We start from the raw sequence: 25,874 nt of genomic DNA, 5'->3' as shown, positions 1-25,874 counted from the left end.
TGACTGAACTTTTGCGTTGGGCATTTAGTAGCAAGCGTGGATCTCGTTGTTGTTAGAAGAACCATTTCAAGCATAAAACAACTCCCTTTTTGGCCTTTGCCAACATGACTGTAGCTTTACACATCTTTTGCCTTGAAATGAACAATAAAATTGTACTGGGCATTTAGAAGCAAGCTAGTCATAAGTAGTGTTTATACACAGAGGCACTGCTGGGATTTGAACCCAGGATCTCCTGTTTACAAGACAGGCACTTTAACCAGCTAAGCCACAGCGCCTCATTTAAAGGATTTCAAATCCCAGAGAATTGCCCATATGTAGATGGTGCGTGCAAAAACATCAAGTGATTAAGGCACTCCTGGAAGGAATACATGAGATCTCCAAGACATGCTTTTACCCGCTAGGCCCCAGTACCTACGCCGCACACAAAGAAGTCCAGCGATCAAGGAAGTCTTGTAACTTGATCTCAGGATTTCACAGATGCGTTGGGCATTTTGTAACAATCTGACACACAGCGCCTCATTTAAAGGATTTCAAATCCCAGAGAGTTGCCCATATGTACCGTGAGCCAAAAACCCAATTATATTTCGATGGATGTTAGAGTTGCACCTTCTGCGACAAAACTTCATGGGACGCCATGTGGAAGTGCACCTTGGTAATGTATGCAAAGGCGTAATCAAACATGTCAGAATTGATTCCACATGAACTTTGTTACAGCTTGAAACTGCTAGCACTTGATCTCAATAGCTGATCTTGCGAAAATGGCAGTGATAGAACAACCATTTCAAGCACAAAACAACTCCTTTTATGAACATTGTAGTGTCAAAGTAGATGGTGCGTGCAAAAACATCAAGTGATTAAGGCACTCCTGGAAGGAATACACGAGATCTCCAATACATGCTTTTACCCGCTAGGCCCCAGTACCTACCCCGCACACAAAGAAGTCCAGCGATCAAGGAAGTCTTGTAACTTGATCTCAGGATTTCACGGATGCGTTGGGCATTTTGTAGCCATCTGACACACAGCGCCTCATTTAAAGGATTTCAAATCCCAGAGAATTGCCCATATGTACCGTGAGCCAAAAACCCAATTATATTTCGATGGATGTTAGAATTGCACCTTCTGCGACAAAACTTCATGGGACGCCGTGTGGAAGTGCACCTTGGTAATGTATGCAAAGGCGTAATCCAACATGTCAGAATTGATTCCACATGAACTTTGTTACAGCTTGAAACTGCTAGCACGTGATCTCAATAGCTGATCTTGCGAAAATGGCAGTGATAGAACAACCATTTCAAGCACAAAACAACTCCTTTTATGAACATTGTAGTGTCAAAGTAGATGGTGCGTGCAAAAACATCAAGTGATTAAGGCACTCCTGGAAGGAATACACGAGATCTCCAATACATGCTTTTACCCGCTAGGCCCCAGTACCTACCCCGCACACAAAGAAGTCCAGCGATCAAGGAAGTCTTGTAACTTGATCTCAGGATTTCACGGATGCGTTGGGCATTTTGTAGCCATCTGACACACAGCGCCTCATTTAAAGGATTTCAAATCCCAGAGAATTGCCCATATGTACCGTGAGCCAAAACCCCAATTATATTTCGATGGATGTTAGAATTGCACCTTCTGCGACAAAACTTCATGGGACGCCGTGTGGAAGTGCACCTTGGTAATGTATGCAAAGGCGTAATCCAACATATCAGAATTGATTACACATGAACTTTGGTACAGCTTGAAACTGCTAGCACTTGATCTCAATATCTGATCTTGCGAAAATGGCAGTGATAGAAGAACCATTTCAAGTACAAAACAACTCCTTTTATGAACATTGTAGTGTCAAAGTAGATGGTGCGTGCAAAAACATCAAGTGATTAAGGCACTCCTGGAAGGAATACACGAGATCTCCAAGACATGCTTTTACCCGCTAGGCCCCAGTACCTACGCCGCACACAAAGAAGTCCAGCGATCAAGGAAGTCTTGTAACTTGATCTCAGGATTTCACGGATGCGTTGGGCATTTAGTAGCAAGCGTGGATCTCGTTGTCAATTTATCCTACGCGCTTACATGCCTACGGCGTTATTTTTCCCCGGGGCAAAAAGCTGCGCCTTGAGGTAGTGTGGCTGAGTGGTCTAAGGCGCTAGATTTAGGCTCCAGTCTCTCAGGAGGCGTGGGTTCGAATCCCAGCACTGCCATTTGACAACTAAAGGCTATTGATTCCATATCTCAAATGAATGACTTTGTTTAAGACAGGAGTTGACTCATCTGTGGTCTCCACCGCAGGTTGAACAGTGTGCAGCATTAAAAAAAGAAAAATCTATGGCTAAAGAAACAGCATCTTCTGACTTTTTGTGTGAAATTACACAGTTGCTTCTTCATGCCATAATCGGAGAAAAAGAAGTATTATGTGCACTGAAAATGTTGAAAGGCAGACACATCTTTTGCCTTGAAATGACCAATGAAATTGTATTGGGCATTCAGAAGAAAGCTAGTCATAAGTGGTGTTTATAGACAGAGGCACTGCTGGGATTTGAACCCAGGATCTCCTGTTTACGAGACAGGCACTTTAACCAGCTAAGCCACAGCGCGTCATTTAAAGGATTTCAAATCCCAGAGAATGTGTGTGTGGTTTAGTTGGTTAAAGTGCCTGTCTAGTAAACAGGAGATCCTGGGTTCGAATCCCAGCAGTGCCTGAGCTGACTGTGTCTTTATGCATCTTTTGCCTTTAATTGACTGAACTTTTGCGTTGGGCATTTAGTAGCAAGCGTGGATCTCGTTGTTGTTAGAAGAACCATTTCAAGCATAAAACAACTCCCTTTTTGGCCTTTGCCAACATGACTGTAGCTTTACACATCTTTTGCTTTGAAATGACTAATAAAATTGTACTGGGCATTTAGAAGCAAGCTAGTCATAAGTAGTGTTTATACACAGAGGCACTGCTGGGAAATGAACCCAGGATCTCCTGTTTACGAGACAGGCACTTTAACCAGCTAAGCCACAGCGCCTCATTTAAACGATTTCAAATCCCAGAGAATTGCCCATTTGTACCGAGAGCCAAAAACGGATGGATGTTAGAGTTGCACCTTCTGCGACAAAACTTCATGGGACGCCGTGTGGAAGTGCACCTTGGTAATGTATGCAAAGGCGTAATCCAACATGTCAGAATTGATTCCACATGAACTTTGTTACAGCTTGAAACTGCTAGCACTTGATCTCAATATCTGATCTTGCGAAAATGGCAGTGATAGAAGAACCATTTCAAGCACAAAACAACTCCTTTTATGAACATTGTAGTGTCAAAGTAGATGGTGCGTGCAAAAACATCAAGTGATTAAGGCACTCCTGGAAGGAATACACGAGATCTCCAAGACATGCTTTTACCCGCTAGGCCCCAGTACCTACGCCGCACACAAAGAAGTCCAGCGATCAAGGAAGTCTTGTAACTTGATCTCAGGATTTCACGGATGATCCAGCCACAGAATGGAGTGGCATCTTGCTTTTTGCAGACATTGTTTTGTGATCTTCTCTGAGAGTTTACCTTTAGACTGTGTGGCTGAAAATGAAGCCAGAGTCTTGAGTGGCGCTGTGGCTTAGTTGGTTAAAGTGCCTGTCTAGTAAACAGGAGATCCTGGGTTCAAATCCCAGCAGTGCCTGAGCTGACTGTGTCTTTATGCATCTTTTGCCTTTAATTGACTAAACTATTGCGTTGGGCATTTAGTAGCAAGCGTGGATCTCGTTGTCAATTTATCCTTAGCGCTTACATGCCTACTGCGTTATTTTTCCCCGAGGCAAAAGCTGCGCCTTGAGGTGGTGTGGCCGAGTGGTCTAAGGCGCGGGATTTAGGCTCCAGTCTCTCAGGAGGCGTGGGTTCAAATCCCACCACTGCCATTTGACACCAGGTGCCTATGGAAAGCACTTCATATAATGATATAGGGTTCTTACCTCTTGCAGGTCATCAATGTTTACTCTTTGTACAATTATGCACAGATGATCAGCTCTTCTAGTTAAGACATCCTCCCTGCTGAGCTTCCTAGCTCGTAACCTGCACGAATGCAACAGAAAAACAAGTGCAGGAAGTGTGGCTGAGTGGTCCAAAGCGTTGGCTTAAGGCTCCAGTCTCTCAGGACAAGTGGAATCCCACCACTGCCATCTGACAACTACAGGCTATCGATTCCATATCTCAAATGAATGACTTTGTTTGAGACAGGAGTTGACTTATCTGTAGTCTCCACCGCTGGTTGAACAGCGTGAAGCATCAAAAAATCATCTATGGCTAAAGCAACAACATCTTCTGACTTTTTGTGTGAAATTACACAGTTGCTTCTTTATCCCATAATCCCCAAAAAAGCAGTATTACGTGCACTGAAAATGTTGAAACGTGCCAACCTGACAGAGCAATAGAGCAGAGTGGTATAGTGGACCTTGTAGCATTTGATCTCAATATTTGATCTTGCGAAACCGGGAGTGATAGAAGAACCATTTCAAGCATAAAACAACTCCCTTTTTGGCCTTTGCCAACATGACTGTAGCTTTACACATCTTTTGCCTTGAAATGAACAATAAAATTGTACTGGGCATTTAGAAGCAAGCTAGTCATAAGTAATGTTTATACACAGAGGCACTGCTGGGATTTGAACCCAGGATCTCCTGTTTACAAGACAGGCACTTTAACCAGCTAAGCCACAGCGCCTCATTTAAAGGATTTCAAATCCCAGAGAATTGCCCATATGTAGATGGTGCGTGCAAAAACATCAAGTGATTAAGGCACTCCTGGAAGGAATACACGAGATCTCCAGTACATGCTTTTACCCGCTAGGCCCCAGTACCTACGCCGCACACAAAGAAGTCCAGCGATCAAGGAAGTCTTGTAACTTGATCTCAGGATTTCACGGATGCGTTGGGCATTTTGTAGCCATCTGACACACAGCGCCTCATTTAAAGGATTTCAAATCCCAGAGAATTGCCCATATGTACCGTGAGCCAAAAACCCAATTATATTTCGATGGATGTTAGAGTTGCACCTTCTGCGACAAAACTTCATGGGACGCCATGTGGAAGTGCACCTTGGTAATGTATGCAAAGGCGTAATCCAACATGTCAGAATTGATTCCACATGAACTTTGTTACAGCTTGAAACTGCTAGCACTTGATCTCAATATCTGATCTTGCGAAAATGGCAGTGATAGAACAACCATTTCAAGCACAAAACAACTCCTTTTATGAACATTGTAGTGTCAAAGTAGATGGTGCGTGCAAAAACATCAAGTGATTAAGGCACTCCTGGAAGGAATACACGAGATCTCCAAGACATACTTTTACCCGCTAGGCCCCAGTACCTACGCCGCACACAAAGAAGTCCAGCGATCAAGGAAGTCTTGTAACTTGATCTCAGGATTTCACGGTTTCACGGATGATCCAGCCACAGAATGGAGTGGCATCTTGCTTGTTGCAGACATTGTTTTGTGATCTTCTCTGAGAGTTTACCTTTAGACTGTGTGGCTGAAAATGAAGCCAGCAGCTTGAGTGGCGCTGTGGCTTACTTGGTTAAAGTGCCTGTCTAGTAAACAGGAGATCCTGGGTTCGAATCCCAGCAGTGCCTGAGCTGACTGTGTCGTTATGCATCTTTTGCCTTTAATTGACTAAACTATTGCGTTGGGCATTTAGTAGCAAGCGTGGATCTCGTTGTTGTTAGAAGAACCATTTCAAGCATAAAACAACTCCCTTTTTGGCCTTTGCCAACATGACTGTAGCTTTACACATCTTTTCCTTTGAAATGACTAATAAAATTGTACTGGGCATTTAGAAGCAAGCTAGTCATAAGTAGTGTTTATACACAGAGGCACTGCTGGGAAATGAACCCAGGATCTCCTGTTTACGAGACAGGCGCTTTAACCAGCTAAGCCACAGCGCCTCATTTAAACGGTTTCAAATCCCAGAGAATTGCCCATATGTACCGAGAGCCAAAAACGGATGGATGTTAGAGTTGCACCTTCTGCGACAAAACTTCATGGGACGCCATGTGGAAGTGCACCTTGGTAATGTATGCAAAGGCGTAATCCAACATGTCAGAATTGATTCCACATGAACTTTGTTACAGCTTGAAACTGCTAGCACTTGATCTCAATAGCTGATCTTGCGAAAATGGCAGTGATAGAACAACCATTTCAAGCACAAAACAACTCCTTTTATGAACATTGTAGTGTCAAAGTAGATGGTGCGTGCAAAAACATCAAGTGATTAAGGCACTCCTGGAAGGAATACACGAGATCTCCAAGACATGCTTTTACCCGCTAGGCCCCAGTACCTACGCCGCACACAAAGAAGTCCAGCGATCAAGGAAGTCTTGTAACTTGATCTCAGGATTTCACGGATGCGTTGGGCATTTTGCGTGGATCTCGTTGTTGTTAGAAGAACCATTTCAAGCATAAAACAACTCCCTTTTTGGACTTTGCCAACATGACTGCAGCTTTACACATCTTTTGCCTTGAAATGACCAATAAAATTGTACTGGGCATTTAGAAGCAAGCTAGTCATAAGTAGTGTTTATACACAGAGGCACTGCAGGGATTTGAACCCAGGATCTCCTGTTTACAAGACAGGCGCTTTAACCAGCTAAGCCACAGCGCCTCATTTAAACGATTTCAAATCCCAGAGAATTGCCCATATGTACCGTGAGCCAAAAACGGATGGATGGTAGAGTTGCACCTTCTGCGACAAAACTTCATGGGACGCCGTGTGGAAGTGCACCTTGGTAATGTATGCAAAGGCGTAATCCAAAATGTCAGAATTGATTCCACATGAGCTGACTGTGTCTTTATTCATCTTTTGCTTTTAATTGACTAAACTATTGCGTTGGGCATTTAGTAGCAAGCGTGGATCTCGTTGTCAATTTATCCTACGCGCTTACATGCCTACTGCGTTATTTTTCCCCGGGGCAAAAAGCTGCTTCTTGAGGTAGTGTGGCCAAGTGGTCCAAGGCGCTGGATTAAGGCTCCAGTCTCTCAGGAGGCGTGGATTCGAATCCCACCACTGCCATTTGACAACTAAAGGCTATTGATTCCATATCTCAAATGAATGACTTCGTTTAAGACAGGAGTTGACTTGTCTGTAGTCTCCACCTCAGGTTGAACAGTGTGCAGCATCAAAAAAAAAAAAAAAATCTATGGCTAAAGAAACAGCATCTTCTGAGTTTTTGTGTGAAATTACACAGTTGCTTTTTCATGCCATAATCGGAGAAAAAGAAGTATTATGTGCACTGAAAATGTTGAAAGGCAGACACATCTTATGCTTTGAAATTACCAGTTAAATTGTATTGGGCATTCAGAAGAAAGCTAGTCATAAGTGGTGTTTATAGACAGACACACTGCTGGGATTTGAACCCAGGATCTCCTGTTTACGAGACAGGCACTTTAACCAGCTAAGCCACAGCGCCTCATTTAAAGGATTTCAAATCCCAGAGAATTGCCCATATGTACCGTGAGCCAAAAACCCAATTATATTTCGATGGATGTTAGAGTTGCACCTTCTGCGACAAAACTTCATGGGACGCCATGTGGAAGTGCACCTTGGTAATGTATGCAAAGGCGTAATCCAACATGTCAGAATTGATTCCACATGAACTTTGTTACAGCTTGAAACTGCTAGCACTTGATCTCAATATCTGATCTTGCGAAAATGGCAGTGATAGAACAACCATTTCAAGCACAAAACAACTCCTTTTATGAACATTGTAGTGTCAAAGTAGATGGTGCGTGCAAAAACATCAAGTGATTAAGGCACTCCTGGAAGGAATACACGAGATCTCCAAGACATACTTTTACCCGCTAGGCCCCAGTACCTACGCCGCACACAAAGAAGTCCAGCGATCAAGGAAGTCTTGTAACTTGATCTCAGGATTTCACGGTTTCACGGATGATCCAGCCACAGAATAGATTGGCATCTTGCTTTTTGCAGACATTGTTTTGTGATCTTCTCTGAGAGTTTACCTTTAGACTGTGTGGCTGAAAATGAAGCCAGCAGCTTGAGTGGCGCTGTGGCTTAGTTGGTTAAAGTGCCTGTCTAGTAAACAGGAGATCCTGGGTTCGAATCCCAGCAGTGCCTGAGCTGACTGTGTCTTTATGCATCTTTTGCCTTTAATTGACTGAACTTTTGCGTTGGGCATTTAGTAGCAAGCGTGGATCTCGTTGTTGTTAGAAGAACCATTTCAAGCATAAAACAACTCCCTTTTTGGCCTTTGCCAACATGACTGTAGCTTTACACATCTTTTGCTTTGAAATGACTAATAAAATTGTACTGGGCATTTAGAAGCAAGCTAGTCATAAGTAGTGTTTATACACAGAGGCACTGCTGGGAAATAAACCCAGGATCTCCTGTTTACGAGACAGGCACTTTAACCAGCTAAGCCACAGCGCCTCATTTAAACGATTTCAAATCCCAGAGAATTGCCCATATGTACCGTGAGCCAAAAACCCAATTATATTTCGATGGATGTTAGAGTTGCACTTTCTGCGACAAAACTTCATGGGACGCCGTGTGGAAGTGCACCTTGGTAATGTATGCAAAGGCGTAATCCAACATGTCAGAATTGATTCCACATGAACTTTGTTACAGCTTGAAACTGCTAGCACTTGATCTCAATAGCTGATCTTGCGAAAATGGCAGTGATAGAACAACCATTTCAAGCACAAAACAACTCCTTTTATGAACATTGTAGTGTCAAAGTAGATGGTGCGTGCAAAAACATCAAGTGATTAAGGCACTCCTGGAAGGAATACACGAGATCTCCAATACATGCTTTTACCCGCTAGGCCCCAGTACCTACGCCGCACACAAAGAAGTCCAGCGATCAAGGAAGTCTTGTAACTTGATCTCAGGATTTCACGGATGCGTTGGGCATTTAGTAGCAAGCGTGGATCTCGTTGTCAATTTATCCTACGCGCTTACATGCCTACGGCGTTATTTTTCCCCGGGGCAAAAAGCTGCGCCTTGAGGTAGTGTGGCCGAGTGGTCTAAGGCGCTGGATTTAGGCTCCAGTCTCTCAGGAGGCGTGGGTTCGAATCCCACCACTGCCATTTGACAACTAAAGGCTATTGATTCCATATCTCAAATGAATGACTTTGTTTAAGACAGGAGTTGACTCATCTGTAGTCTCCACCGCAGGTTGAACAGTGTGCAGCATTAAAAAAAAAAAAAATCTATGGCTAAAGAAACAGCATCTTCTGCCTTTTTGTGTGAAATTACACAGTTGCTTCTTCATGCCATAATCGGAGAAAAAGAAGTATTATGTGCACTGAAAATGTTGAAAGACAGACACATCTTTTGCCTTGAAATGACCAATGAAAATGTATTGGGCATTCAGAAGAAAGCTAGTCATAAGTGGTGTTTATAGACAAAGCCACTGCTGGGATTTGAACCCAGGATCTCCTGTTTACAAGACAGGAACTTTAACCAGCTAAGCCACAGCGCCTCATTTAAAGGATTTCAAATCCCAGAGAATTGCCCATATGTACCGTGAGCCAAAAACCCAATTATATTTCGATGGATGTTAGAGTTGCACCTTCTGCGACAAAACTTCATGGGACGCCATGTGGAAGTGCACCTTGGTAATGTATGCAAAGGCGTAATCCAACATGTCAGAATTGATTCGACATGAACTTTGTTACAGCTTGAAACTGCTAGCACTTGATCTCAATAGCTGATCTTGCGAAAATGGCAGTGATAGAACAACCATTTCAAGCACAAAACAACTCCTTTTATGAACATTGTAGTGTCAAAGTAGATGGTGCGTGCAAAAACATCAAGTGATTAAGGCACTCCTGGAAGGAATACACGAGATCTCCAAGACATGCTTTTACCCGCTAGGCCCCAGTACCTACGCCGCACACAAAGTCCAGCGATCAAGGAAGTCTTGTAACTTGATCTCAGGATTTCACGGATGATCCAGCCACAGAATGGAGTGGCATCTTGCTTTTTGCAGACAAGAGATCCTGGGTTCAAATCCCAGCAGTGCCTGAGCTGACTGTGTCTTTATGCATCTTTTGCCTTTAATTGACTAAACTATTGCGTTGGGCATTTAGTAGCAAGCGTGGATCTCGTCGTCAATTTATCCTACGCGCTTACATGCCTACTGCGTTATTTTTCCCCGAGGCAAAAGCTGCGTCTTGAGGTAGTGTGGCCGAGTGGTCTAAGGCGCAAATCCCACCACTGCCATTTGACACCAGGTGCCTATGGAAAGCACTTCATATAATGATATAGGGTTCTTACCTCTTGCAGGTCATCAATGTTTACTCTTTGTACAATTATGCACAGATGATCAGCTCTTCTAGTTAAGACATCCTCCCTGCTGAGCTTCCTAGCTCGTAACCTGCACGAATGCAACAGAAAAACAAGTGCAGGAAGTGTGGCTGAGTGGTCCAAAGCGCTGGCTTAAGGCTTCAGTCTCTCAGGACAAGTGGAATCCCACCACTGCCATCTGACAACTAGAGGCTATTGATTCCATATCTCAAATGAATGACTTTGTTTGAGACAGGAGTTGACTTATTTGTAGTCTCCACCGCTGGTTGAACAGCGTGAAGCATCAAAAAATCATCTATGGCTAAAGCAACAACATCTTCTGACTTTTTGTGTGAAATTACACAGTTGCTTCTTTATCCCATAATCCCCAAAAAAGCAGTATTACGTGCACTGAAAATGTTGAAACGTGCCAACCTGACAGAGCAATAGAGCAGAGTGGTATAGTGGACCTTGTAGCATTTGATCTCAATATTTGATCTTGCGAAACCGGGAGTGATAGAAGAAGCATTTCAAGCATAAAACAACTCCCTTTTTGGCCGTTGCCAACATGACTGTAGCTTTACACATCTTTTGCCTTGAAATGACCAATAAAATTGTACTGGGCATTTAGAAGCAAGCTAGTCATAAGTAGTGTTTATACACAGAGGCACTGCTGGGATTTGAACCCAGGATCTCCTGTTTACAAGACAGGCACTTTAACCAGCTAAGCCACAGCGCCTCATTTAAAGGATTTCAAATCCCAGAGAATTGCCCATATGTACCGTGAGCCAAAAACCCAATTATATTTCGATGGATGTTAGAGTTGCACCTTCTGCGACAAAACTTCATGGGACGCCATGTGGAAGTGCACCTTGGTAATGTATGCAAAGGCGTAATCCAACATGTCAGAATTGATTCCACATGAACTTTGTTACAGCTTGAAACTGCTAGCACTTGATCTCAATGTCTGATCTTGCGAAAATGGCAGTGATAGAACAACCATTTCAAGCACAAAACAACTCCTTTTATGAACATTGTAGTGTCAAAGTAGATGGTGCGTGCAAAAACATCAAGTGATTAAGGCACTCCTGGAAGTAATACACGGGATCTCCAATACATGCTTTTACCCGCTAGGCCCCAGTACCTACGCCGCACACAAAGAAGTCCAGCGATCAAGGAAGTCTTGTAACTTGATCTCAGGATTTCACGGATGCGTTGGGCATTTTGTAGCCATCTGACACACAGCGCCTCATTTAAAGGATTTCAAATCCCAGAAAATTGCCCATATGTACCGTGAGCCAAAAACCCAATTATATTTCGATGGATTTTAGAGTTGCACCTTCTGCGACAAAACTTCATGGGACGCCATGTGGAAGTGCACCTTGGTAATGTATGCAAAGGCGTAATCCAACATGTCAGAATTGATTCCACATGAACTTTGTTACAACTTGAAACTGCTAGCACTTGATCTCAATATCTGATCTTGCGAAAATGGCAGTGATAGAAGAACCATTTCAAGCACAAAACAACTCCTTTTATGAACATTGTAGTGTCAAAGTAGATGGTGCGTGCAAAAACATCAAGTGATTAAGGCACTCCTGGAAGGAATACACGAGATCTCCAAGACATGCTTTTACCCGCTAGGCCCCAGTACCTACGCCGCACACAAAGAAGTCCAGCGATCAAGGAAGTCTTGTAACTTGATCTCAGGATTTCACGGATGCGTTGGGCATTTTGTAGCCATCTGACACACAGCGCCTCATTTAAAGGATTTCAAATCCCAGAGAATTGCCCATATGTACCGTGAGCCAAAAACCCAATTATATTTCGATGGATGTTAGAGTTGCACCTTCTGCGACAAAACTTCATGGGACGCCATGTGGAAGTGCACCTTGGTAATGTATGCAAAGGCGTAATCCAACATGTCAGAATTGATTCCACATGAACTTTGTTACAGCTTGAAACTGCTAGCACTTGATCTCAATAGCTGATCTTGCGAAAATGGCAGTGATAGAACATCCATTTCAAGCACAAAACAACTCCTTTTATGAACATTGTAGTGTCAAAGTAGATGGTGCGTGCAAAAACATCAAGTGATTAAGGCACTCCTGGAAGGAATACACGAGATCTCCAAGACATGCTTTTACCCGCTAGGCCCCAGTACCTACGCCGCACACAAAGAAGTCCAGCGATCAAGGAAGTCTTGTAACTTGATCTCAGGATTTCACGGATGATCCAGCCACAGAATGGAGTGGCATCTTGCTTTTTGCAGACATTGTTTTGTGATCTTCTCTGAGAGTTTAGCTTTAGACTGTGTGGCTGAAAATGAAGCCAGCAGCTTGAGTGGCGCTGTGGCTTAGTTGGTTAAAGTGCCTGTCTAGAAAACAGGAGATCCTGGGTTCAAATCCCAGCAGTGCCTGAGCTGACTGTGTCTTTACCCGCTAGGCCCCAGTACCTACGCCGCAGGTACTGCCATTTGACAACTAAAGGCTATTGATTCCTTATCTCAAATGAATGACTTTGTTTAAGACAGGAGTTGACTCATCTGTAGTCTCCACCGCAGGTTGAACAGTGTGCAGCATTAAAAAAAAAAAATCTATGGCTAAAGAAACAGCATCTTCTGACTTTTTGTGTGAAATTACACAGTTGCTTCTTCATGCCATAATCGGAGAAAAAGAAGTATTATGTGCACTGAAAATGTTGAAAGGCAGACACATCTTTTGCCTTGAAATGACCAATGAAATTGTATTTGGCATTCAGAAGAAAGCTAGTCATAAGTGGTGTTTATAGACAGAGGCACTGCTGGGATTTGAACCCAGGATCTCCTGTTTACGAGACAGGCACTTTAACCAGCTAAGCCACAGCGCCTCATTTAAAGGATTTCAAATGCCAGAGAATTGCCCATATGTACCGTGAGCCAAAAACCCAATTATATTTCGATGGATGTTAGAGTTGCACCTTCTGCGACAAAACTTCATGGGACGCCATGTGGAAGTGCACCTTGGTAATGTATGCAAAGGCGTAATCCAACATGTCAGAATTGATTCCACATGAACTTTGTTACAGCTTGAAACTGCTAGCACTTGATCTCAATATCTGATCTTGCGAAAATGGCAGTGATAGAACAACCATTTCAAGCACAAAACAACTCCTTTTATGAACATTGTAGTGTCAAAGTAGATGGTGCGTGCAAAAACATCAAGTGATTAAGGCACTCCTGGAAGGAATACACGAGATCTCCAAGACATGCTTTTACCCGCTAGGCCCCAGTACCTACGCCGCACACAAAGAAGTCCAGCGATCAAGGAAGTCTTGTAACTTGATCTCAGGATTTCACGGATGCGTTGGGCATTTTGTAGCCATCTGACACACAGCGCCTCATTTAAAGGATTTCAAATCCCAGAGAATTGCCCATATGTACCGTGAGCCAAAAACCCAATTATATTTCGATGGATGTTAGAGTTGCACCTTCTGCGACAAAACTTCATGGGACGCCATGTGGAAGTGCACCTTGGTAATGTATGCAAAGGCGTAATCCAACATGTCAGAATTGATTCCACATGAACTTTGTTACAGCTTGAAACTGCTAGCACTTGATCTCAATATCTGATCTTGCGAAAATGGCAGTGATAGAACAACCATTTCAAGCACAAAACAACTCCTTTTATGAACATTGTAGTGTCAAAGTAGATGGTGCCTGCAAAAACATCAAGTGATTAAGGCACTCCTGGAAGGAATACACGAGATCTCCAAGACATGCTTTTACCCGCTAGGCCCCAGTACCTACGCCGCACACAAAGAAGTCCAGCGATCAAGGAAGTCTTGTAACTTGATCTCAGGATTTCACGGATGATCCAGCCACAGAATGGATTGGCATCTTGCTTTTTGCAGACATTGTTTTGTGATCTTCTCTGAGAGTTTAGCTTTAGACTGTGTGGCTGAAAATGAAGCCAGCAGCTTGAGTGGTGCTGTGGCTTAGTTGGTTAAAGTGCCTGTCTAGTAAACAGGAGATCCTGGGTTCGAATCCCAGCAGTGCCTGAGCTGACTGTGTCTTTATGCATCTTTTGCCTTTAATTGACTAAACTATTGCGTTGGGCATTTAGTAGCAAGCGTGGATCTCGTTGTTGTTAGAAGAACCATTTCAAGCATAAAACAACTCCCTTTTTGGCCTTTGCCAACATGACTGTAGCTTTACACATCTTTTGCCTTGAAATGACCAATAAAATTGTACTGGGCATTTAGAAGCAAGCTAGTCATAAGTAGTTTTTATACACAGAGGCACTGCTGGGATTTGAACCCAGGATCTCCTGTTTACAAGACAGGCGCTTTAACCAGATAAGCCAAAGCGCCTCATTTAAACGATTTCAAATCCCAGAGAATTGCCCATATGTACCGTGAGCCAAAAACGGATGGATGTTAGAGTTGCACCTTCTGCGACAAAACTTCATGGGACGCCATGTGGAAGTGCACCTTGGTAATGTATGCAAAGGCGTAATCCAACATGTCAGAATTGATTCCACATGAACTTTGTTACAGCTTGAAACTGCTAGCACTTGATCTCAATATCTGATCTTGCGAAAATGGCAGTGATAGAAGAACCATTTCAAGCACAAAACAACTCCTTTTATGAACATTGTAGTGTCAAAGTAGATGGTGCGTGCAAAAACATCAAGTGATTAAGGCACTCCTGGAAGGAATACACGAGATCTCCAAGACATGCTTTTACCCGCTAGGCCCCAGTACCTACGCCGCACACAAAGAAGTCCAGCGATCAAGGAAGTCTTGTAACTTGATCTCAGGATTTCACGGATGATCCAGCCACAGAATGGAGTGGCATCTTGCTTTTTGCAGACAGGAGATCCTGGGTTCAAATCCCAGCAGTGCCTGAGCTGACTGTGTCTTTATGCATCTTTTGCCTTTAATTGACTAAACTATTGCGTTGGGCATTTAGTAGCAAGCGTGGATCTCGTCGTCAATTTATCCTACGCGCTTACATGCCTACTGCGTTATTTTTCCCCGAGGCAAAAGCTGCGCTTTGAGGTAGTGTGGCCGAGTGGTCTAAGGCGCTGGATTTAGGCTCCAGTCTCTCAGGAGGCGTGGGTTCAAATCCCACCACTGCCATTTGACACCAGGTGCATATGGAAAGCACTTCTTATAATGATAAAGGGTTCTTACCTCTTGCAGGTCATCAATGTTTACTCTTTGTACAATTATGCACAGATTATCAGCTCTTCTAGTTAAGACATCCTCCCTGCTGAGCTTCCTAGCTCGTAACCTGCACGAATGCAACAGAAAAACAAGTGCAGGAAGTGTGGCTGAGTGGTCCAAAGCGCTGGCTGAAGGCTCCAGTCTCTCAGGACAAGTGGAATCCCACCACTGCCATCTGACAACTAGAGGCTATCGATTCCATATCTCAAATGAATGACTTTGTTTGAGACAGGAGTTGACTTATTTGTAGTCTCCACCGCTGGTTGAACAGCGTGAAGCATCAAAAAATCATCTATGGCTAAAGCAACAACATCTTCTGACTATTTGTGTGAAATTACACAGTTGCTTCTTTATCCCATAATCCCAAAAAAAGCAGTATTACGTGCACTGAAAATGTTGAAACGTGCCAACCTGACAGAGCAATAGAGCAGAGTGGTATAGTGGACCTTGTAGCATTTGATCTCAATATTTGATCTTGCGAAACCGGGAGTGATAGAAGAAGCATTTCAAGCATAAAACAACTCCCTTTTTGGCCGTTGCCAACATGACTGTAGCTTTACACATCTTTTGCCTTGAAATGACGAATAAAATTGTACTGGGCATTTAGAAGCAAGCTAGTCATAAGTAGTGTTTATACACAGAGGCACTGCTGGGATTTGAACCCAGGATCTCCTGTTTACAAGACAGGCGCTTTAACCAGCTAAGCCACAGCGCCTCATTTAAATGATTTCAAATCACAGAGAATTGCCCATATGTACCGTGAGCCAAAAACGGATGGATGTTAGAGTTGCACCTTCTGCAACAAAACTTCATGGGACGCCGTGTGGAAGTGCACCTTGGTAATGTATGCAAAGGCGTAATCCAACATGTCAGAATTGATTCCACATGAGCTGACTGTCTCTTTATTCATCTTTTGCTTTTAATTGACTAAACTATTGCGTTGGGAATTTAGTAGCAAGCGTGGATCTCGTTGTCAATTTATCCTACGTGCTCACATGCCTACGGCGTTATTTTTCCCCGGGGCAAAAAGCTTCTTCTTGAGGTAGTGTGGCCGAGTGGTCCAAGGCGCTGGATTAAGGCTCTAGTCTCTCAGGAGGCGTGGGTTCGAATCCCACCACTGCCATTTGACAACTAAAGGCTATTGATTCCATATCTCAAATGAATGAATTTGTTTAAGACAGGAGTTGACTCATCTGTAGTCTCCACTGCAGGTTGAACAGTGTGCAGCATTAAAAAAAAAAAAATCTATGGCTAAAAAAACAGCATCTTCTGACTTTTTGTGTGAAATTACACAGTTGCTTCTTCATGCCATAATCGGAGAAAAAGAAGTATTATGTGCACTGAAAATGTTGAAAGACAGACACATCTTTTGCCTTGAAATGACCAATGAAATTGTATTGGGCATTCAGAAGAAAGCTAGTCATAAGTGGTGTTTATAGACAGAGGCACTGCTGGGATTTGAACCCAGGATCTCCTGTTTACGAGACAGGCACTTTAACCAGCTAAGCCACAGCGCCTCATTTAAAGGATTTCAAATCCCAGAGAATTGCCCATATGTACCGTGAGCCAAAAACCCAATTAGATTTCGATGGATGTTAGAGTTGCACCTTCTGCGACAAATCTTCATGGGACACCATGTGGAAGTGCACCTTGGTAATGTATGCAAAGGCGTAATCCAACATGTCAGAATTGATTCCACATGAACTTTGTTACAGCTTGAAACTGCTAGCACTTGATCTCAATATCTGATCTTGCGAAAATGGCAGTGATAGAACAACCATTTCAAGCACAAAACAACTCCTTTTATGAACATTGTAGTGTCAAAGTAGATGGTGCGTGCAAAAACATCAAGTGATTAAGGCACTCCTGGAAGGAATACACGAGATCTCCAAGACATACTTTTACCCTCTAGTCCCCAGTACCTACGCCGCACACAAAGAAGTCCAGCGATCAAGGAAGTCTTGTAACTTGATCTCAGGATTTCACAGTTTCACGGATGATGCAGCCACAGAATGGATTGGCATCTTGCTTTTTGCAGACATTGTTTTGTGATCTTCTCTGAGAGTTTACCTTTAGACTGTGTGGCTTAAAATAAAGCCAGCAGCTTGAGTGGCGCTGTGGCTTAGTTGGTTAAAGTGCCTGTCTAGTAAACAGGAGATCCTGGGTTCAAATCCCAGCAGTGCCTGAGCTGACTGTGTCTTTATGCATCTTTTGCCTTTAATTGACTAAACTATTCCGTTGGGCATTTAGTAGCAAGCGTGGATCTCGTTGTCAATTTATCCTGCGCGCTTACATGCCTACTGCGTTATTTTTCCCCGAGGCAAAAGCTGCGCCTTGAGGTAGTGTGGCCGAGTGGTCTAAGGCGCTGGATTTAGGCTCCAGTCTCTCAGGAGGCGTGGGTTCAAATCCCACCACTGCCATTTGACACCAGGTGTATATGGAAAGCACTTCTTATAATGATAAAGGGTTCTTACCTCTTGCAGTTCATCAATGTTTACTCTTTGTACAATTATGCACAGATTATCAGCTCTTCTAGTTAAGACATCATCCCTGCTGAGCTTCCTAGCTCGTAACCTGCACGAATGCAACAGAAAAACAAGTGCAGGAAGTGTGGCTGAGTGGTCCAAAGCACTGGCTTAAGGCTCCAGTCTCTCAGGACAAGTGGAATCCCACCACTGCCATCTGACAACTAGAGGCTATCGATTCCATATCTCAAATGAATGACTTTGTTTGAGACAGGAGTTGACTTATTTGTAGTCTCCACCGCTGGTTGAACAGCGTGAAGCATCAAAAAATCATCGATCAAGGAAGTCTTGTAACTTGATCTCAGGATTTCACGGATGCGTTGGGCATTTTGTAGCCATCTGACACACAGCGCCTCATTTAAAGGATTTCAAATCCCAGAAAATTGCCCATATGTACCGTGAGCCAAAAACCCAATTATATTTCGATGGATGTTAGAGTTGCACCTTCTGCGACAAAACTTCATGGGACGCCATGTGGAAGTGCACCTTGGTAATGTATGCAAAGGCGTAATCCAACATGTCAGAATTGATTCCACATGAACTTTGTTACAGCTTGAAACTGCTAGCACTTGATCTCAATAGCTGATCTTGCGAAAATGGCAGTGATAGAACAACCATTTCAAGCACAAAACAACTCCTTTTATGAACATTGTAGTGTCAAAGTAGATGGTGCGTGCAAAAACATCAAGTGATTAAGGCACTCCTGGAAGGAATACACGAGATCTCCAAGACATACTTTTACCCTCTAGTCCCCAGTACCTACGCCGCACACAAAGAAGTCCAGCGATCAAGGAAGTCTTGTAACTTGATCTCAGGATTTCACGGTTTCACGGATGATCCAGCCACAGAATGGAGTGGCATCTTGCTTTTTGCAGACATTGTTTTGTGATCTTCTCTGAGAGTTTACCTTTAGACTGTGTGGCTGAAAATGAAGCCAGCAGCTTGAGTGGCGCTGTGGCTTAGTTGGTTAAAGTGCCTGTCTAGTAAACAGGAGATCCTGGGTTCGAATCCCAGCAGTGCCTGAGCTGACTGTGTCTTTACCCGCTAGGCCCCAGTACCTACGCCGCAGGTACTGCCATTTGACAACTAAAGGCTATTGATTCCTTATCTCAAATGAATGACTTTGTTTAAGACAGGAGTTGACTCATCTGTAGTCTCCACCGCAGGTTGAACAGTGTGCAGCATTAAAAAAAAAAAATCTATGGCTAAAGAAACAGCATCTTCTGACTTTTTGTGTGAAATTACACAGTTGCTTCTTCATGCCATAATCGGAGAAAAAGAAGTATTATGTGCACTGAAAATGTTGAAAGGCAGACACATCTTTTGCCTTGAAATGACCAATGAAATTGTATTTGGCATTCAGAAGAAAGCTAGTCATAAGTGGTGTTTATAGACAGAGGCACTGCTGGGATTTGAACCCAGGATCTCCTGTTTACGAGACAGGCACTTTAACCAGCTAAGCCACAGCGCCTCATTTAAAGGATTTCAAATGCCAGAGAATTGCCCATATGTACCGTGAGCCAAAAACCCAATTATATTTCGATGGATGTTAGAGTTGCACCTTCTGCGACAAAACTTCATGGGACGCCATGTGGAAGTGCACCTTGGTAATGTATGCAAAGGCGTAATCCAACATGTCAGAATTGATTCCACATGAACTTTGTTACAGCTTGAAACTGCTAGCACTTGATCTCAATATCTGATCTTGCGAAAATGGCAGTGATAGAACAACCATTTCAAGCACAAAACAACTCCTTTTATGAACATTGTAGTGTCAAAGTAGATGGTGCGTGCAAAAACATCAAGTGATTAAGGCACTCCTGGAAGGAATACACGAGATCTCCAAGACATGCTTTTACCCGCTAGGCCCCAGTACCTACGCCGCACACAAAGAAGTCCAGCGATCAAGGAAGTCTTGTAACTTGATCTCAGGATTTCACGGATGCGTTGGGCATTTTGTAGCCATCTGACACACAGCGCCTCATTTAAAGGATTTCAAATCCCAGAGAATTGCCCATATGTACCGTGAGCCAAAAACCCAATTATATTTCGATGGATGTTAGAGTTGCACCTTCTGCGACAAAACTTCATGGGACGCCATGTGGAAGTGCACCTTGGTAATGTATGCAAAGGCGTAATCCAACATGTCAGAATTGATTCCACATGAACTTTGTTACAGCTTGAAACTGCTAGCACTTGATCTCAATATCTGATCTTGCGAAAATGGCAGTGATAGAACAACCATTTCAAGCACAAAACAACTCCTTTTATGAACATTGTAGTGTCAAAGTAGATGGTGCCTGCAAAAACATCAAGTGATTAAGGCACTCCTGGAAGGAATACACGAGATCTCCAAGACATGCTTTTACCCGCTAGGCCCCAGTACCTACGCCGCACACAAAGAAGTCCAGCGATCAAGGAAGTCTTGTAACTTGATCTCAGGATTTCACGGATGATCCAGCCACAGAATGGATTGGCATCTTGCTTTTTGCAGACATTGTTTTGTGATCTTCTCTGAGAGTTTAGCTTTAGACTGTGTGGCTGAAAATGAAGCCAGCAGCTTGAGTGGTGCTGTGGCTTAGTTGGTTAAAGTGCCTGTCTAGTAAACAGGAGATCCTGGGTTCGAATCCCAGCAGTGCCTGAGCTGACTGTGTCTTTATGCATCTTTTGCCTTTAATTGACTAAACTATTGCGTTGGGCATTTAGTAGCAAGCGTGGATCTCGTTGTTGTTAGAAGAACCATTTCAAGCATAAAACAACTCCCTTTTTGGCCTTTGCCAACATGACTGTAGCTTTACACATCTTTTGCCTTGAAATGACCAATAAAATTGTACTGGGCATTTAGAAGCAAGCTAGTCATAAGTAGTTTTTATACACAGAGGCACTGCTGGGATTTGAACCCAGGATCTCCTGTTTACAAGACAGGCGCTTTAACCAGATAAGCCAAAGCGCCTCATTTAAACGATTTCAAATCCCAGAGAATTGCCCATATGTACCGTGAGCCAAAAACGGATGGATGTTAGAGTTGCACCTTCTGCGACAAAACTTCATGGGATGCCATGTGGAAGTGCACCTTGGTAATGTATGCAAAGGCGTAATCCAACATGTCAGAATTGATTCCACATGAACTTTGTTACAGCTTGAAACTGCTAGCACTTGATCTCAATATCTGATCTTGCGAAAATGGCAGTGATAGAAGAACCATTTCAAGCACAAAACAACTCCTTTTATGAACATTGTAGTGTCAAAGTAGATGGTGCGTGCAAAAACATCAAGTGATTAAGGCACTCCTGGAAGGAATACACGAGATCTCCAAGACATGCTTTTACCCGCTAGGCCCCAGTACCTACGCCGCACACAAAGAAGTCCAGCGATCAAGGAAGTCTTGTAACTTGATCTCAGGATTTCACGGATGATCCAGCCACAGAATGGAGTGGCATCTTGCTTTTTGCAGACAGGAGATCCTGGGTTCAAATCCCAGCAGTGCCTGAGCTGACTGTGTCTTTATGCATCTTTTGCCTTTAATTGACTAAACTATTGCGTTGGGCATTTAGTAGCAAGCGTGGATCTCGTCGTCAATTTATCCTACGCGCTTACATGCCTACTGCGTTATTTTTCCCCGAGGCAAAAGCTGCGCTTTGAGGTAGTGTGGCCGAGTGGTCTAAGGCGCTGGATTTAGGCTCCAGTCTCTCAGGAGGCGTGGGTTCAAATCCCACCACTGCCATTTGACACCAGGTGCATATGGAAAGCACTTCTTATAATGATAAAGGGTTCTTACCTCTTGCAGGTCATCAATGTTTACTCTTTGTACAATTATGCACAGATTATCAGCTCTTCTAGTTAAGACATCCTCCCTGCTGAGCTTCCTAGCTCGTAACCTGCACGAATGCAACAGAAAAACAAGTGCAGGAAGTGTGGCTGAGTGGTCCAAAGCGCTGGCTGAAGGCTCCAGTCTCTCAGGACAAGTGGAATCCCACCACTGCCATCTGACAACTAGAGGCTATCGATTCCATATCTCAAATGAATGACTTTGTTTGAGACAGGAGTTGACTTATTTGTAGTCTCCACCGCTGGTTGAACAGCGTGAAGCATCAAAAAATCATCTATGGCTAAAGCAACAACATCTTCTGACTATTTGTGTGAAATTACACAGTTGCTTCTTTATCCCATAATCCCAAAAAAAGCAGTATTACGTGCACTGAAAATGTTGAAACGTGCCAACCTGACAGAGCAATAGAGCAGAGTGGTATAGTGGACCTTGTAGCATTTGATCTCAATATTTGATCTTGCGAAACCGGGAGTGATAGAAGAAGCATTTCAAGCATAAAACAACTCCCTTTTTGGCCGTTGCCAACATGACTGTAGCTTTACACATCTTTTGCCTTGAAATGACGAATAAAATTGTACTGGGCATTTAGAAGCAAGCTAGTCATAAGTAGTGTTTATACACAGAGGCACTGCTGGGATTTGAACCCAGGATCTCCTGTTTACAAGACAGGCGCTTTAACCAGCTAAGCCACAGCGCCTCATTTAAATGATTTCAAATCACAGAGAATTGCCCATATGTACCGTGAGCCAAAAACGGATGGATGTTAGAGTTGCACCTTCTGCAACAAAACTTCATGGGACGCCGTGTGGAAGTGCACCTTGGTAATGTATGCAAAGGCGTAATCCAACATGTCAGAATTGATTCCACATGAGCTGACTGTCTCTTTATTCATCTTTTGCTTTTAATTGACTAAACTATTGCGTTGGGAATTTAGTAGCAAGCGTGGATCTCGTTGTCAATTTATCCTACGTGCTCACATGCCTACGGCGTTATTTTTCCCCGGGGCAAAAAGCTTCTTCTTGAGGTAGTGTGGCCGAGTGGTCCAAGGCGCTGGATTAAGGCTCTAGTCTCTCAGGAGGCGTGGGTTCGAATCCCACCACTGCCATTTGACAACTAAAGGCTATTGATTCCATATCTCAAATGAATGAATTTGTTTAAGACAGGAGTTGACTCATCTGTAGTCTCCACTGCAGGTTGAACAGTGTGCAGCATTAAAAAAAAAAAAATCTATGGCTAAAAAAACAGCATCTTCTGACTTTTTGTGTGAAATTACACAGTTGCTTCTTCATGCCATAATCGGAGAAAAAGAAGTATTATGTGCACTGAAAATGTTGAAAGACAGACACATCTTTTGCCTTGAAATGACCAATGAAATTGTATTGGGCATTCAGAAGAAAGCTAGTCATAAGTGGTGTTTATAGACAGAGGCACTGCTGGGATTTGAACCCAGGATCTCCTGTTTACGAGACAGGCACTTTAACCAGCTAAGCCACAGCGCCTCATTTAAAGGATTTCAAATCCCAGAGAATTGCCCATATGTACCGTGAGCCAAAAACCCAATTAGATTTCGATGGATGTTAGAGTTGCACCTTCTGCGACAAATCTTCATGGGACACCATGTGGAAGTGCACCTTGGTAATGTATGCAAAGGCGTAATCCAACATGTCAGAATTGATTCCACATGAACTTTGTTACAGCTTGAAACTGCTAGCACTTGATCTCAATATCTGATCTTGCGAAAATGGCAGTGATAGAACAACCATTTCAAGCACAAAACAACTCCTTTTATGAACATTGTAGTGTCAAAGTAGATGGTGCGTGCAAAAACATCAAGTGATTAAGGCACTCCTGGAAGGAATACACGAGATCTCCAAGACATACTTTTACCCTCTAGTCCCCAGTACCTACGCCGCACACAAAGAAGTCCAGCGATCAAGGAAGTCTTGTAACTTGATCTCAGGATTTCACAGTTTCACGGATGATGCAGCCACAGAATGGATTGGCATCTTGCTTTTTGCAGACATTGTTTTGTGATCTTCTCTGAGAGTTTACCTTTAGACTGTGTGGCTTAAAATAAAGCCAGCAGCTTGAGTGGCGCTGTGGCTTAGTTGGTTAAAGTGCCTGTCTAGTAAACAGGAGATCCTGGGTTCAAATCCCAGCAGTGCCTGAGCTGACTGTGTCTTTATGCATCTTTTGCCTTTAATTGACTAAACTATTCCGTTGGGCATTTAGTAGCAAGCGTGGATCTCGTTGTCAATTTATCCTGCGCGCTTACATGCCTACTGCGTTATTTTTCCCCGAGGCAAAAGCTGCGCCTTGAGGTAGTGTGGCCGAGTGGTCTAAGGCGCTGGATTTAGGCTCCAGTCTCTCAGGAGGCGTGGGTTCAAATCCCACCACTGCCATTTGACACCAGGTGTATATGGAAAGCACTTCTTATAATGATAAAGGGTTCTTACCTCTTGCAGTTCATCAATGTTTACTCTTTGTACAATTATGCACAGATTATCAGCTCTTCTAGTTAAGACATCATCCCTGCTGAGCTTCCTAGCTCGTAACCTGCACGAATGCAACAGAAAAACAAGTGCAGGAAGTGTGGCTGAGTGGTCCAAAGCACTGGCTTAAGGCTCCAGTCTCTCAGGACAAGTGGAATCCCACCACTGCCATCTGACAACTAGAGGCTATCGATTCCATATCTCAAATGAATGACTTTGTTTGAGACAGGAGTTGACTTATTTGTAGTCTCCACCGCTGGTTGAACAGCGTGAAGCATCAAAAAATCATCGATCAAGGAAGTCTTGTAACTTGATCTCAGGATTTCACGGATGCGTTGGGCATTTTGTAGCCATCTGACACACAGCGCCTCATTTAAAGGATTTCAAATCCCAGAAAATTGCCCATATGTACCGTGAGCCAAAAACCCAATTATATTTCGATGGATGTTAGAGTTGCACCTTCTGCGACAAAACTTCATGGGACGCCATGTGGAAGTGCACCTTGGTAATGTATGCAAAGGCGTAATCCAACATGTCAGAATTGATTCCACATGAACTTTGTTACAGCTTGAAACTGCTAGCACTTGATCTCAATAGCTGATCTTGCGAAAATGGCAGTGATAGAACAACCATTTCAAGCACAAAACAACTCCTTTTATGAACATTGTAGTGTCAAAGTAGATGGTGCGTGCAAAAACATCAAGTGATTAAGGCACTCCTGGAAGGAATACACGAGATCTCCAAGACATACTTTTACCCTCTAGTCCCCAGTACCTACGCCGCACACAAAGAAGTCCAGCGATCAAGGAAGTCTTGTAACTTGATCTCAGGATTTCACGGTTTCACGGATGATCCAGCCACAGAATGGAGTGGCATCTTGCTTTTTGCAGACATTGTTTTGTGATCTTCTCTGAGAGTTTACCTTTAGACTGTGTGGCTGAAAATGAAGCCAGCAGCTTGAGTGGCGCTGTGGCTTAGTTGGTTAAAGTGCCTGTCTAGTAAACAGGAGATCCTGGGTTCGAATCCCAGCAGTGCCTGAGCTGACTGTGTCTTTATGCATCTTTTGCCTTTAATTGACTGAACTTTTGCATTGGGCATTTAGTAGCAAGCGTGGATCTCGTTGTTGTTAGAAGAACCATTTCAAGCATAAAACAACTCCCTTTTTGGCCTTTGCCAACATGACTGTAGCTTTACACATCTTTTGCTTTGAAATGACTAATAAAATTGTACTGGGTATTTAGAAGCAAGCTAGTCATAAGTAGTTTTTATACACAGAGGCACTGCTGGGATTTGAACCCAGGATCTCCTGTTTACAAGACAGGCACTTTAACCAGCTAAGCCACAGCGCCTCATTTAAACGATTTCAAATCCCAGAGAATTGCCCATATGTACCGAGAGCCAAAAACGGATGGATGTTAGAGTTGCACCTTCTGCGACAAAACTTCATGGGACGCCGTGTGGAAGTGCACCTTGGTAATGTATGCAAAGGCGTAATCCAACATGTCAGAATTGATTCCACATGAACTTTGTTACAGCTTGAAACTGCTA

General features: G+C 43.3%; 39 non-coding genes across 39 annotated transcripts; 20 read left to right on the top strand and 19 right to left on the bottom strand.

The window, feature by feature from the left end:
- Positions 1–201: 201 nt before the first annotated feature.
- Positions 202–275, bottom strand: trnat-ugu (transfer RNA threonine (anticodon UGU)). Its single transcript has one exon. It is a non-coding gene; the product is annotated as a tRNA-Thr (tRNA).
- Positions 276–2,113: 1,838 nt separating this feature from the next.
- On the top strand, positions 2,114–2,195 carry trnal-uag (transfer RNA leucine (anticodon UAG)). Its single transcript has one exon. It is a non-coding gene; the product is annotated as a tRNA-Leu (tRNA).
- A 320-nt stretch (positions 2,196–2,515) lies between these two features.
- On the bottom strand, positions 2,516–2,589 carry trnat-cgu (transfer RNA threonine (anticodon CGU)). The gene has a single exon. It is a non-coding gene; the product is annotated as a tRNA-Thr (tRNA).
- Positions 2,590–2,931: 342 nt separating this feature from the next.
- On the bottom strand, positions 2,932–3,005 carry trnat-cgu (transfer RNA threonine (anticodon CGU)). The gene has a single exon. It is a non-coding gene; the product is annotated as a tRNA-Thr (tRNA).
- A 574-nt stretch (positions 3,006–3,579) lies between these two features.
- Positions 3,580–3,653, top strand: trnat-agu (transfer RNA threonine (anticodon AGU)). The gene has a single exon. It is a non-coding gene; the product is annotated as a tRNA-Thr (tRNA).
- A 153-nt stretch (positions 3,654–3,806) lies between these two features.
- On the top strand, positions 3,807–3,888 carry trnal-uag (transfer RNA leucine (anticodon UAG)). The gene has a single exon. It is a non-coding gene; the product is annotated as a tRNA-Leu (tRNA).
- A 728-nt stretch (positions 3,889–4,616) lies between these two features.
- Positions 4,617–4,690, bottom strand: trnat-ugu (transfer RNA threonine (anticodon UGU)). Its single transcript has one exon. It is a non-coding gene; the product is annotated as a tRNA-Thr (tRNA).
- Positions 4,691–5,525: 835 nt separating this feature from the next.
- trnat-agu (transfer RNA threonine (anticodon AGU)) lies at positions 5,526–5,599 on the top strand. Its single transcript has one exon. It is a non-coding gene; the product is annotated as a tRNA-Thr (tRNA).
- Positions 5,600–5,837: 238 nt separating this feature from the next.
- Positions 5,838–5,911, bottom strand: trnat-cgu (transfer RNA threonine (anticodon CGU)). Its single transcript has one exon. It is a non-coding gene; the product is annotated as a tRNA-Thr (tRNA).
- Positions 5,912–6,553: 642 nt separating this feature from the next.
- Positions 6,554–6,627, bottom strand: trnat-ugu (transfer RNA threonine (anticodon UGU)). Its single transcript has one exon. It is a non-coding gene; the product is annotated as a tRNA-Thr (tRNA).
- Positions 6,628–6,953: 326 nt separating this feature from the next.
- trnal-aag (transfer RNA leucine (anticodon AAG)) lies at positions 6,954–7,035 on the top strand. The gene has a single exon. It is a non-coding gene; the product is annotated as a tRNA-Leu (tRNA).
- Positions 7,036–7,356: 321 nt separating this feature from the next.
- trnat-cgu (transfer RNA threonine (anticodon CGU)) lies at positions 7,357–7,432 on the bottom strand. Its single transcript has one exon. It is a non-coding gene; the product is annotated as a tRNA-Thr (tRNA).
- Positions 7,433–8,026: 594 nt separating this feature from the next.
- trnat-agu (transfer RNA threonine (anticodon AGU)) lies at positions 8,027–8,100 on the top strand. Its single transcript has one exon. It is a non-coding gene; the product is annotated as a tRNA-Thr (tRNA).
- A 238-nt stretch (positions 8,101–8,338) lies between these two features.
- Positions 8,339–8,412, bottom strand: trnat-cgu (transfer RNA threonine (anticodon CGU)). The gene has a single exon. It is a non-coding gene; the product is annotated as a tRNA-Thr (tRNA).
- A 577-nt stretch (positions 8,413–8,989) lies between these two features.
- On the top strand, positions 8,990–9,071 carry trnal-uag (transfer RNA leucine (anticodon UAG)). The gene has a single exon. It is a non-coding gene; the product is annotated as a tRNA-Leu (tRNA).
- Positions 9,072–9,392: 321 nt separating this feature from the next.
- Positions 9,393–9,466, bottom strand: trnat-ugu (transfer RNA threonine (anticodon UGU)). Its single transcript has one exon. It is a non-coding gene; the product is annotated as a tRNA-Thr (tRNA).
- Positions 9,467–10,937: 1,471 nt separating this feature from the next.
- trnat-ugu (transfer RNA threonine (anticodon UGU)) lies at positions 10,938–11,011 on the bottom strand. Its single transcript has one exon. It is a non-coding gene; the product is annotated as a tRNA-Thr (tRNA).
- Positions 11,012–12,617: 1,606 nt separating this feature from the next.
- trnas-aga (transfer RNA serine (anticodon AGA)) lies at positions 12,618–12,691 on the top strand. The gene has a single exon. It is a non-coding gene; the product is annotated as a tRNA-Ser (tRNA).
- A 375-nt stretch (positions 12,692–13,066) lies between these two features.
- trnat-cgu (transfer RNA threonine (anticodon CGU)) lies at positions 13,067–13,140 on the bottom strand. Its single transcript has one exon. It is a non-coding gene; the product is annotated as a tRNA-Thr (tRNA).
- Positions 13,141–14,236: 1,096 nt separating this feature from the next.
- On the top strand, positions 14,237–14,310 carry trnat-agu (transfer RNA threonine (anticodon AGU)). The gene has a single exon. It is a non-coding gene; the product is annotated as a tRNA-Thr (tRNA).
- A 238-nt stretch (positions 14,311–14,548) lies between these two features.
- trnat-ugu (transfer RNA threonine (anticodon UGU)) lies at positions 14,549–14,622 on the bottom strand. The gene has a single exon. It is a non-coding gene; the product is annotated as a tRNA-Thr (tRNA).
- A 689-nt stretch (positions 14,623–15,311) lies between these two features.
- trnal-uag (transfer RNA leucine (anticodon UAG)) lies at positions 15,312–15,393 on the top strand. Its single transcript has one exon. It is a non-coding gene; the product is annotated as a tRNA-Leu (tRNA).
- A 728-nt stretch (positions 15,394–16,121) lies between these two features.
- trnat-ugu (transfer RNA threonine (anticodon UGU)) lies at positions 16,122–16,195 on the bottom strand. The gene has a single exon. It is a non-coding gene; the product is annotated as a tRNA-Thr (tRNA).
- A 326-nt stretch (positions 16,196–16,521) lies between these two features.
- Positions 16,522–16,603, top strand: trnal-aag (transfer RNA leucine (anticodon AAG)). The gene has a single exon. It is a non-coding gene; the product is annotated as a tRNA-Leu (tRNA).
- A 320-nt stretch (positions 16,604–16,923) lies between these two features.
- Positions 16,924–16,997, bottom strand: trnat-cgu (transfer RNA threonine (anticodon CGU)). Its single transcript has one exon. It is a non-coding gene; the product is annotated as a tRNA-Thr (tRNA).
- A 594-nt stretch (positions 16,998–17,591) lies between these two features.
- On the top strand, positions 17,592–17,665 carry trnat-agu (transfer RNA threonine (anticodon AGU)). Its single transcript has one exon. It is a non-coding gene; the product is annotated as a tRNA-Thr (tRNA).
- A 153-nt stretch (positions 17,666–17,818) lies between these two features.
- trnal-uag (transfer RNA leucine (anticodon UAG)) lies at positions 17,819–17,900 on the top strand. The gene has a single exon. It is a non-coding gene; the product is annotated as a tRNA-Leu (tRNA).
- Positions 17,901–18,953: 1,053 nt separating this feature from the next.
- On the top strand, positions 18,954–19,027 carry trnat-agu (transfer RNA threonine (anticodon AGU)). Its single transcript has one exon. It is a non-coding gene; the product is annotated as a tRNA-Thr (tRNA).
- A 375-nt stretch (positions 19,028–19,402) lies between these two features.
- Positions 19,403–19,476, bottom strand: trnat-cgu (transfer RNA threonine (anticodon CGU)). The gene has a single exon. It is a non-coding gene; the product is annotated as a tRNA-Thr (tRNA).
- A 1,096-nt stretch (positions 19,477–20,572) lies between these two features.
- On the top strand, positions 20,573–20,646 carry trnat-agu (transfer RNA threonine (anticodon AGU)). The gene has a single exon. It is a non-coding gene; the product is annotated as a tRNA-Thr (tRNA).
- Positions 20,647–20,884: 238 nt separating this feature from the next.
- trnat-ugu (transfer RNA threonine (anticodon UGU)) lies at positions 20,885–20,958 on the bottom strand. Its single transcript has one exon. It is a non-coding gene; the product is annotated as a tRNA-Thr (tRNA).
- A 689-nt stretch (positions 20,959–21,647) lies between these two features.
- Positions 21,648–21,729, top strand: trnal-uag (transfer RNA leucine (anticodon UAG)). The gene has a single exon. It is a non-coding gene; the product is annotated as a tRNA-Leu (tRNA).
- Positions 21,730–22,457: 728 nt separating this feature from the next.
- trnat-ugu (transfer RNA threonine (anticodon UGU)) lies at positions 22,458–22,531 on the bottom strand. Its single transcript has one exon. It is a non-coding gene; the product is annotated as a tRNA-Thr (tRNA).
- A 326-nt stretch (positions 22,532–22,857) lies between these two features.
- Positions 22,858–22,939, top strand: trnal-aag (transfer RNA leucine (anticodon AAG)). Its single transcript has one exon. It is a non-coding gene; the product is annotated as a tRNA-Leu (tRNA).
- A 320-nt stretch (positions 22,940–23,259) lies between these two features.
- trnat-cgu (transfer RNA threonine (anticodon CGU)) lies at positions 23,260–23,333 on the bottom strand. Its single transcript has one exon. It is a non-coding gene; the product is annotated as a tRNA-Thr (tRNA).
- A 594-nt stretch (positions 23,334–23,927) lies between these two features.
- trnat-agu (transfer RNA threonine (anticodon AGU)) lies at positions 23,928–24,001 on the top strand. Its single transcript has one exon. It is a non-coding gene; the product is annotated as a tRNA-Thr (tRNA).
- Positions 24,002–24,154: 153 nt separating this feature from the next.
- On the top strand, positions 24,155–24,236 carry trnal-uag (transfer RNA leucine (anticodon UAG)). The gene has a single exon. It is a non-coding gene; the product is annotated as a tRNA-Leu (tRNA).
- A 1,053-nt stretch (positions 24,237–25,289) lies between these two features.
- On the top strand, positions 25,290–25,363 carry trnat-agu (transfer RNA threonine (anticodon AGU)). The gene has a single exon. It is a non-coding gene; the product is annotated as a tRNA-Thr (tRNA).
- Positions 25,364–25,601: 238 nt separating this feature from the next.
- On the bottom strand, positions 25,602–25,675 carry trnat-ugu (transfer RNA threonine (anticodon UGU)). The gene has a single exon. It is a non-coding gene; the product is annotated as a tRNA-Thr (tRNA).
- Between the last annotated feature and the right edge of the window lie 199 nt (positions 25,676–25,874).

This window comes from Channa argus, chromosome 10 (assembly GCF_033026475.1).
Source record: "Channa argus isolate prfri chromosome 10, Channa argus male v1.0, whole genome shotgun sequence".
Taxonomy (NCBI): Eukaryota; Metazoa; Chordata; class Actinopteri; order Anabantiformes; family Channidae; genus Channa; species Channa argus.
Note: the sequence above shows the minus strand (reverse complement) of the source record. Positions and strands in the feature narration are given on the sequence as shown.